This window comes from Rhincodon typus, chromosome 8 (assembly GCF_021869965.1).
Source record: "Rhincodon typus isolate 14 chromosome 8, sRhiTyp1.1, whole genome shotgun sequence".
NCBI lineage: Eukaryota > Metazoa > Chordata > Chondrichthyes > Orectolobiformes > Rhincodontidae > Rhincodon > Rhincodon typus.
The window spans coordinates 47,484,290-47,493,960 of NC_063339.1; positions in this window are offsets into that span (position 1 = coordinate 47,484,290).

Sequence of the window (9,671 nt, forward strand, 5' to 3'; positions counted from 1 at the left end):
CTTTGATTGACCAATACAACATCCAACCAGCCGCCAGTCCTTGACCCCTCACAGTATCTCGGTGCTGAAATGTCTGCAGTGTCCTCAGAGCAGTAACTAATCTTTCCAGGCCAGACCCCAGCAGCAAGTATCTGTTTTTTTTTTGTTTTCTGCTCTTTCTTTAAAACACAAGCTGCTGTTCAAAGTTTAATTCTCATTTGTAAACTCACCATTTCAAACCAAAAATTAGAAAAATAAAGGAAAAGTAATGATGTTCTCAATAGAGTCTTTTAACCATTTTTTTCAAGGATTTAAAGTTCTCGGGATGGAGGAGTGTATAATTTTCCATTTGTATCTCTGTGGAGAGAACTTTGAGGTGCAACCAATATCTGATGGGTTATTACCTGCCCTTTAATTTGTCTGCCAGTATATTGTGGGTAAATTTTCCAGGACCTGCTTAACTTGGCAAAACATATTTCTTGAAAGATATCCAGCAAAATTTAAGATTACATTTGAAATGTTCGGCCATGTCTAAGAACTGTCTGGCAGATGGCACTACATGGCAAGGGGCAATTTGTCTGAGATGTATAATGTCACCTTGATTTCTTACATTTTGGAGACATTTGGCATCTGTAGATGAAGCTCATCAGGTGTGTCTGCATTTTAAGTGTGTTAAAGAATCTTAGATGATCTTCTGGTTATGCATCCTCATTTCTTGGGAGTCTGCTGCTCAGCATGAAGCCATTTCCTTTGGGTCCTACAGTTAATTTTTGTTGTGCTTGCTATTGTCAACAGAATGTTAATCTCGTTTGTCAAATGCCCTGTACATCGTTGGAAAGTCTTGGCATTAGGGAGTGACCTTTTGAAGCCCGAATACTCCTTTACATGACACATGTATTGGAGAAAGAGGAGTGTCAAGAGTTATTAGGGAAACCAGATTAATCAGCTGCATCTAAAGAGAGCAGTATGTTGCAAACCAAAGATGCTTTCCAAAACTCCTCAAATGAATTTTGTTTTGGGGGAGCTATGCTTCAGTCTTTTTCCTTTAACTTCAGATATGATGGGCTGAATGGCCTCTTTTTATGCAGTAAGTTTGTCCGATTTCAATAAGTCTTATTCATTTTTACATCCAGGTCTGCAGCACTCAGAGTTCTGATTGTGTTGGAGAATGTCAGGCTAAGTGATTTATGGCATGTTATTTAAGAGAGAAACTATGTTATCCATGTGGCATTTAAAAGCCTGGTCTGAGATGAAGTCGTTGTTGTTGATATTAAGGAGCCCCTTAGTCCCACAGAGGACAGGTTAACTCTAGTAAGCCTGGAAAGGTTACGATGAAGATTTCTGCAGAAAACAAAAGGTACGTTTCTCTATAACTCTGCCTTTAATAAAAACAGTCCCATCAGCTCACACATGAGCTATTACATCAGTACTGAGTTCAGGATTCTTATTCGCAATAATCAATGGCAGTATCTACTGGCAAAAACAAAAAGGTTTGGGAATGTGAATCAAGTATCCCTTAATTTCCCTTCAGTCAACTTTTAAACACATTTTAAATATTTATGCAAACAATGATTAACAATTTCAAACAAACTGAAACAACGCTGACATCACAACCCTCAACCCCCACCCTCCACCCCCTGCCCTGGTCAATTTGGACCATTTGTGGATATAATGTGTCCATTTTACATCTATTCGCAAAACCTTGAATGTTGCCCAGTGCTGATTTCTTTGTGTTCGTTAACACCACTCTATTTTACGAACTGGCAGATGGCACTACATGGCAAGGGACAATATGTCTGAGATGTATAATGTCACCTTGGTTTCTTACATTTTGGAGACATTTGGCATTTGTAGATGAAGCTCATCAGGTGTGTCTGCATTTTAAGTGTGTTGGAGAATCTTAGATGATCTTCTGGTCATGCATCCTCATTTCTTGAGAGTCTGCTGCTCGGCATGAAGCCATTTCCTTTGGGTTCTACAGTTAATTTTCGTTGTGTTTGCTATTGTCAACAGAATGTTAATTGCATTTGCGTCAATCTGTTTCAGTACTTTTCCCAAGCAGCTAATGTGTACGTAGGGAACAGCGAAAACTGTAACCATGGCAACGCCATTCACATAAAGTAGAGCATTGGCTATTTACTGATCTTTACTCAAGTATTCTTTTCACAAATAAGCCTTCAAGTATTCCACTGACAGAAAGATCTTCATTTTGATTTTTTTTGGTCCTTGTAACTTCAGTGAATACTGTTAATATGATCATATGATCAATAAAACAGCCATGAATGATGCTAAAATCACCAAAAGGTTAAATAAACAAGAGGCACTGCAATTTCTTTTGGAAGTAGATGTTGCAGTTCATAAGTTATTTGGCTTTATGACTGCATTCACGAGTTTGAGTTCAGGACAGACCGGCCGAACAGAAGATGAGGACAAGAACTGTCTTCACCCTGCTTATTATAGTTAGGATTAAACACCACAATACATGGTAATCAGAGATTCATTAGATTCTAATCTTACCGTGATGTAGTAGAAAGACTGTTCAATGAACTTGATCACCTAATGCCAGTCAGTCTACTTTATCTGCCTCCCTGCATGGATTTCTCTGTTCCTATCTTTCCTTTCTGTTTACTTCAACCCATGCTTATACCTAGTGAGGAGCTGCTCTACAGGATCATTGCAAGATTGCTCGAGGGGGCTAAAACCTTTACACGACAGTGCTTTGTGAGCTGCCTGCTCCTAAGGCCCTGCAGAAGAGGACAGTTAAGTTCATGGGACTGAATTTTAGGATGCACTATGGTCCCCATCTTACAGCTAAGAAGTCAGATCGATCCTGCCCATGACCCCAGTAGCTGCCCAACAACAATTTAATTTAATTACCACCAACCAGAAATCTAACTGAATCAACCGCATTAATATTTGAGACTTGATAGAAGCCTATAAAATTATGAGATACATAGGTAAGTTGACAGTCAGAATCTTTTCCCCAGAGTTGAAATGTCTAATACTAGAGGGCATGCATTCAAGGTGAGAGGGGGAAAGTTCAAAGCAGATGCGAGGGGCAAGTTTTTTACACAGAGAGTGCTAACAGCCTGGAACGCTCTGCCAGTGGTGATGGTGGAGGTAAATATGTTAGGGGCTTTTAAGGAATTTTTAGATAAGCACATGAATATGCCAGGATTTGAAGGATATGGATCAAAGGCAGGCAGAAGGGATTAGACTAATTTGGCATCATGTTTGGCACAACATCTTGGGCCGAAGGGCCTGTTCCTATACTATACTGTTCTATGTTCTACATTCTATGTTCTACTGTGGATACATCAGTTAGAGGCTGGACATTCTGTAGTAAGTGATTTGCCTCCTGATCCCTCAAAGTCTACCAATCATCTACAAGGCACAGATTCAGGAATGTGATGTAGTACTATTCACTTGCCTGGAGTGCAGCTTTAACAACACTCAATAAATTTGACTCCAGCTAGGATAGTACAGCACAATAGTTGGCATCCCACCTACCACCTTAGTTATTCATTGTCTCCACTACCAGTGCATTACAGTTGCACTATATACCATCTGTAAGATGAATGTCAGCAATTCACAAAGGTTCCTTTTGATATCACCTGCCTAACCCACAACTGCTATCATGGTGGCAGCAGGCATATCATTGCCTCCAGGTTCCTTTCCAAGTCACACACAATTCTGGGTTGGAAAAATACCAACAGTCCTTTTTCGTCGCTGAGTCAAATCTTGCAACTTCCGAGCAAACTGTTCCAATACTTTCACCACCTGGACTGCAGTGGCTCAAGAAGCACACTGTCCATCACCTCCTCACAAGCAATTACGGACAAGCAATTAATGCTGCTGTTTTGAACCAGCATCTCATGAATGAATAAGAATGACTTATGCTAACACTGCAAGTTTCTGGCACAGTTCTCATGCTGCTTGCTGAATACAAAGGTCCATCTGCTGGTGTTGGCGAAGAGTAGTAAATGATCAGATCTGTAAGATTGTAGGCTGCCTTGAACACTGGTCATTTAAAGGGAATATTTTAAGAAGATGTTGATTTTTTCTTACAACTATTTGGGAATGACTTTGCAATACTTGTATCTTCACATGAAATGGTTAGGAATAAAATTTAATTCAATTGTACTCGCGAACCTTTTACAATACTCTATCATTATATATGTAACTATTCACACCTACATTATAGATATGTGACAAAGACAATATAACAAGTCATCCTTGTGTGCAATATTACAGTAAAATCTTCAATCTTAATGGTGAAAAGATAGAATTGTTCTATTTTCATGTTGATTTGTATTAAATATTCCTGTGAATAGCTTTCAGAGTATTGCAAAATGGTGTTTAACTGAGATAAGTGAAATGTTATGCAGTTGGTAGGCTGACTGTTCCACATTCATACACCTGTCAACGGAAGGTAGTAAAGAAGACAGACAGACAAAGATCTCTCTGCTATGTACAGCAAGCATCATATACCTAAGCAATGCCACAAGAGATACCTAGAACAAAGTCATTTTGAGTATTTTCATAACACAATTGTGTGAAAGGAGGTTTAACTATTTTATATTTACATAACGACTTGATCAGGCCTAACTTGGAACGCAACATCCAATTTGGTGTCCTCATCTAATGGCTGATGTTGACAAGGTCAGAAAGGTCAAAAATCACACGACACCAGATTATAGTCCAACAGGTTTAATTGAAAACAGAAGCTTTCAGAACCTCTGTCCTCCTTCAGGTGTTAGTGAGAGAGGTAGTATCAGACACAGTATTTATAAGTAAAAGATCAAAGGGTCACACCACTGATGAGGCTGCACTGAACAAACCTAAGATGGTGTTAAAACTTTAATCAGAAGGTTTTAATTGATTATAGTGATCACAATTCTGTAAGTTTTAGAATACTGATGGACAAAGACGAGAGTGGTCCTAAAGGAACAGGGCTGAATTGGGGAAAGGCCAACTATAGCAAAATTCGGCAGGATCTGGGGAATGTGGATTGGGAGCAGCTGTTTGAGGCTAAATCCACATTTAATATGTGGGAGGCTTTTAAAGAGAGGTTGCTTAGAGTGCAGGACAGACATGTCTCTGTGAAAATGAGGGATAGAAAAGGCAAGATTAGGGAACCATGGATGAAAGGTGAAATTGTGACACTAGCAAAGAGGAAAAAGGAAGCATACATAAGGTCTAGGCGACTGAAAACAGACAAAGCTTTGGAAAAATATCAGGAAAGTAGGACCAATCTGAAACGAGGAATTAAGAGGGCTAAAAGGGGTCATGAAATATCTTTAGCAAACAGGGTTAAGGAAAATCCCAAAGCCTTTTATTCGTACATAAGGAGCAAGAGGGTAACGAGAGAAAGGGTTGGCCCACTCAAGGACAAAGGAGGGAAGTTATGCGAGGAATCAGAGAAAATGAGTGAGATTCTTAATGAGTACTTTGCGCGGTATTCACTGAGGACAGGGACATGACGGATGTTGAGTTTAGGGATAGATGTTTGATTACTCTAGGTCAAGTCGGCATAAGGAGGGGGGAAGTGTTGGGTATTCTAAAAGGCATTAAGGTGGACAAGTCCCCAGGTCCGGATGGGATCTATGCCAGGTTACTGAGGGAAGCAAGAGAGGAAATAGCTGGGGCCTTAACAGATACCTTTGCAGTATCCTTGAGCAAGGGTGAGGTCCCGGAGGACTGGAGAATTGCTAATGTTGTCCCCTTGTTTAGGAAGGGTAGCAAGGATAATCCAGGTCAGGTGAGCCTGACGTCAGTGGTGGGGAAGCTGCTGGAGAAGATACTGAGGGATAGGATCTATTTACATTTGGAAGAAAATGGGATTATTAGTGATAGGCAGCATGGCTTTGTGCAGGGAAGGTCATGTCTTACCAACTTGTTAGAATTCTTTGAGGAAGTGACAAAGTTGATAGATGAGGGAAGGGCTGTGGATTTCATATACAGGGACTTCAGTAAGGCATTTGATAAGGTTCCCTATGGTAGGCTGATGGAGAAAGTGAAGTCGCATGGGTTCCAGGGTGTACTAGCTAGATGGATAGAGAACTGGCTGGGCAACAGGCGACAGAGAGTTGTAGTGGAAGGGAATTTCTCAAAATGGAGAACTGTAAACAGTGGTGTTCCACAGGGATCCGTGTTGGGACCACTGTTGTTCGTGATATACATAAATGATCTGGAGGAAGGTATAGATGGTCTGATTAGCAAGTTTGCAGATGACACTAAGATTGGTGGAGTAGCAGATAGTGAAGGGAACTGTTGGAGAATGCAGCAGAATATAGATAGGTTGGAGAGTGGGCGGAGAAATGGCAGATGGAGTTCAATCTAGGCAAATGTGAGGTGATGCATTTTGGAAGATCCAATTCAAGAACGAGCTATACAGTAAATGGAAAAGCTCTGGGGAAAATTGATACACAGAGAGATCTGGGTGTTCAGGTCCATTGTACCCTGAAGGTGGCAATGCAGGTGGATAGAGTGGTCAAGAAGGCATACGGCATGCTTTCATTCATCGGACGGGGTATTGAGTACAAGAGTTGGCAGGTCATGTTGCAGTTGTATAGAACTTTAGTTCGACCACATTTGGAATACTGCATACAGTTCTGGTCGCCACATTACCAAAAGGATGTGGATGCTTTGGAGAGGGTGCAAAGGAAGTTCACCAGGATGTTGCCTGGTATGGGGGGCACTAGCTCCGAAGAGAGGTTGAGCAAATTAGGATTATTTACATTAGAAAGACGGAGGTTGAGGGGGGACCTGATTGAGGTCTACAAAATCATGAGAGGTATAGACAGGGTGGATGGCAAAAAGCTTTTTCCCAGAGTGGGGGACTCAATTACTAGGAATCACGATTTCAAGGTGAGAGGGGGAAAGTTTAACAGAGATATGCGTGGAAAGTTCTTTACGCAGAGGGTGGTGAGTGCCTGGAACGCATTGCCAGCAGAGGTGTTAGAGGCGGGCACGATAGCGTCATTTAAGATGTATCTAGACAGATACATGAATGGGCAGGAAGCAGAGGGATAGAGATCCTTGGAAAATAGGTGACAGGTTTAGATAGAGGATCTGGATCGGTGCAGGCTTGGAGGGCCGAAGGACCTGTTCCTGTGCTGTAATTTTCTTTATTCTTTGTTCTTTGTTTAATATGTATATGTAAATCCCCAAATTCCTTTGAAGCCACTGTCCTGAGAGAACTAAAGGTTTTATCAGTGTAAAGAAGAGGTGACATTTTAGGTCAGACAATGCATGTTAGGTGTGAGGCCTTATTTAGCTGTTTGCGTTTTGGTTTGGAGTCAGACAGGTTTTATTTCTAAAGTAGGGATTTATCAAACGCCACATTGACTGACTGTCTATAAATTGTGTGCTTTTTGAACACAATTGAATGTATCTGTTGGTACAAATTCACCCCAGAGATTCGTGTGTGTGTGTGTGTGTGTGTGTGGGAGAGAGAGAGCCTGTGTGCATGTGTGTGTGTTTGTGTATGTGGGGAGAGAGAGTGTGTGTGTGTCTTGGAGGGGAGAGTGACTGTGTGTGCAAGGGGGAGTGACTGTGTATGTGTGTGTGTGTGTGTGTGTGTGTGTGTGTGTGTGTGTGTGTGTGTGGGAATTTCAGTGTGTGTGTGTTTGTGAGGGAGAGTGAGAGTGTGTGTGTATGCGTGTGAGGGAGAGTGTGTGCCTGTGTGTGTGTGAGGGAGAGTAAGTTGTGCGCGCGCGAGCACATGTGTGTGTATGTGTTTGTGTGTGTGTGTGTGTGGGGAGGGAGAGAGAGAGACTTTGTGTGTGGGTGAGAGTGTGTGTGCACGTAGGAGTGTGTGTGTATGTGTGTGATATGGTATAGTGTTGAGGGGTCACCTGTAGCGTGACATGAACCCGAGATCCCAGTTGAGGCCATCCTCATGGATTCCGAACTTGGCTATCAGCCTCTGCTCGGTGACTCTGCGTTGTTGTGTATCCCGAAGTCCAACTTGGAGGATGTTTACCGGAAGATCCGAGACCAAATGTCCTTGACCGCTGAAGTGTTTTTTTTCCCTTTATTCATTCACAGGATGAGGGTGTTGCTGGCTAGGCAGCATTTATTGTCCATCCCTAATTGCTCAAAGAGCAGCTGAGTCAAACACATTGCTGTGGGTCTGGAGTCATATGTAGGCCAGACCAGGTAAGGATGGCAGTTTCCTTCCCTAAAGGACATTAGTGAACCAGATAGGTTTTTCCAACAATTGAGAATGGATTCATGGTCATTATCAGATTCTTAATTCCAGATATTTATTGAATTCAAATTCCACCATCTGCCACGGCAGAATTTGAACCTGGGTCCCCAGAATGTTATCTGAGTCTCTGGATTAACAGTTCAGCAATAATACCGCTAGGCCATCGCCTTCCACTGGGAGGGAACGTTCCTGTCTGGCGATTGTTGCACAGTGTCCATTCATCTGTTGGTGTAGCATCTGCATTCTTTTGCCAATATAACATGCGTCGGGGCATCCTTGCCTGCAGCGTATGAGAGACAACGTTGGCTGAGTCACATCAGTATCTGCTGTACATGTGGTGGGTGTGGTGTTCCCACGTGTGATGGTAGTGTCCATGTTGAAGATCTGACATGTCTTGCAGAGGTTGCCATGACAGGGTTGTATAGTGTTGTGGTCGATGTTGTCCTGAAGGCTGGGTAGTTTGCTATGAACAATGGTCTGTTTAAGGTTTGGTGGTTGTTTGAAGGTGAGAAGTGGAGGTGTGGGGAGGACCTTGGCGAGGTGCTCATCATCATCGATAATATGTTGAAGGCTGCGAAGAACATGGTGTAGTTTTTCTGCTCCCAGGAAGTACTGGATGACAAAGGGCACCCTATCGGTCATATCCCGCGTCTGTCTCCTCAGGAGGTCATTACGGTTTTTCGCTGTGGCACGTCAGAACTGGCAATCAATGAATTGAGCGTCGTATCCTGTTCCTATGAGGGCATCCTTCAACACCTTCAGGTGTCCGTCTCATTCCTCCTCACCTGAACAGATTCTGTGTATGCATAGGGCTTGTCCGTAGGTGATGGCTTTTTCTATATGTTTAGGGTGGAAGCTAAAGAAATGCAGCATCATGAGGTTATCCGTAAGTTTGCAGTAGAGTGACGTACAGAGGTGTCCGTCCCTGATGGAGATGCGTGTGTCCAAGAATGAGACTGATTCTAAAGAGTAGTCCATGGTAAGTCTGTTGGTGGGATGGAACTTGTTGATATCACAGTGTAGTTGTTTCAGTGATTCCTCGCCATGAGTCCAAAGGAAGAAACTGTCATCAATGCATCTGGTGTATAGCTTTTGTTGGAGGTTCTGTGCAGTACAGAAGTCTTGTTTGAACCTGTGCATGAAAATGTTGGTGTACTGGGGAGCAAATCTGGTCCCCATGGCCGTTCCATGTGTCTGGATGAAGAACTGGTTGTCGAAGGTGAAGACATTGTGCTTGAGGATGAAGCAGATGAGTTGTAGGATTGTGTCTGGAAATTGGCAATTGTTGGTATGGAGTACTGAGGCTGTTGCAGCGATGCTGTCACTATGGGGGATGCTGTTGTCGAGTGCCAAAACATCCATTGTGACGAGCAATGTTCCTGGCTTAACTGGTCCTGGCTTAACTGGTGCTGAGTTTCTGTAAGAAATCTGTAGTGTCGCAACAGAAGCTGGGGGCTTCCTGTACAATGGTTTTCAA